The sequence below is a fragment of the Condylura cristata genome, unplaced genomic scaffold, assembly GCF_000260355.1.
Source record: "Condylura cristata isolate star-nosed mole 26May11 unplaced genomic scaffold, ConCri1.0 scaffold00035, whole genome shotgun sequence".
Taxonomy (NCBI): Eukaryota; Metazoa; Chordata; class Mammalia; order Eulipotyphla; family Talpidae; genus Condylura; species Condylura cristata.
Window position 1 is genome coordinate 14,480,077 of NW_004567136.1, and position 1,220 is coordinate 14,481,296.

The following is a 1,220-nucleotide window of genomic DNA, read 5'->3' on the forward strand; positions in this document are numbered from 1 at the left end:
GGCCCGGCCCGGCCCGGCCCCCACCCTTGCCCCCCGAACGAGTCAGACCCCGAGATGGGAGCCATTTCCGACTCCGGGAAGGAAGCCAGCAGCAAGGTCGCCACAGAGGCGTGAGTGGGCCTGCTGGGGTGAGGGGTCCCACAGTTACAACAGCTGGTGCCGGGCGGGGGGCCTGGCTGGGCGGGTGACTAAAGGGTTGTGCCCAGGTTGTGCCCGAGGTGAGAGGGGAAGCAGGGAGGGGTGAGGAGGAAGGGCAGAGGCTGGCGGTGTGAGGCGGCCTGGAGAGGACGTCAGGGCTTCGGCCCAGGGGTCTGGACAGGGCGCAGACTCAGCCTGGGCCGGCCTCTTGTCAGGCCCTGGGGGCGCTGAGCTGACCGCAGCCTGGGGTGGGCTTGCCCGGGGCCTAGGCCCCACACAGACTCCTCATTTGGGAGTGAAAGTGCAGAAATCTTGTCTGTCCTCCCTGCGGACCCAAGGGCCTCCAGAAATCCAAAGTCACAGAGTCCACCGGGCTCCGGGGAAGGGAGGACTCCGGGGAAGGGAGCACCAGTCACCAGCCGGAGTGCTCCAGCTCAGGCCTGCTCCAGCACTTCAGGCGGCTCCCAAGGAGCCATTAGTCACCGGCTTTAAATAGCAGGTTAATCCGTCCCCTGACCCTGCAGGCAGAGGCAGACGCAGAGGGAGACAGGCACTGGGGTGGACGGTCCGAGTCCGAGTCCGAGTCCTGCCACCCCGTTCCCGCAGGTCCCACCCCTGTCCCTCCGCCTCCCAGCCGCACCCTCTCCTGAGGGCTCAGAGGAGGCAAAGGAGAAAAAAGGGAAAGTGAAAGGCACACCTTCCCGGGGACTCGGGACTCACCTCTGCTCTCGCTGCTTCCAGGTCCCCTTCCCGCTACAAAATCACCTTTGGGGTTTCAGGGTCCTGCCCAGCGGGAGGTCTCCCCAGGGACATCTGGTCTGGCCAGGACCAGGTTGTGGGGGCAGCGAAGCAGCAAGGGGAGTGTTTAGACTGAGCCTCAAGGCCACAGCCGAGGGCAGAGGGCGTGGGAGCCGAGGACATGGCTTCCTGCTGGCCTGGGGTCGCATGGTCACCGGGTGGCAGAGCCCTGCTGGGCTGAGCCCGCGGTGGGCAGCACACAGCCCTGCTTCTAAGAGAAGAGGGCGAGCCGTGCCCGCAGAGCCGCGGCTTCCCCACGCCCACCGAGGGCGCCCTCTGCCCGG

The 1,220-nt window shown here is 66.9% G+C and overlaps 1 protein-coding gene across 1 annotated transcript in view; it reads right to left on the reverse strand.

The window, feature by feature from the left end:
- The window catches only part of MFGE8 (milk fat globule-EGF factor 8 protein), an 11,934-nt gene that overhangs the window by 9,496 nt on the left and 1,218 nt on the right, over nucleotides 1-1,220 (reverse strand). The window lies entirely within an intron of this gene.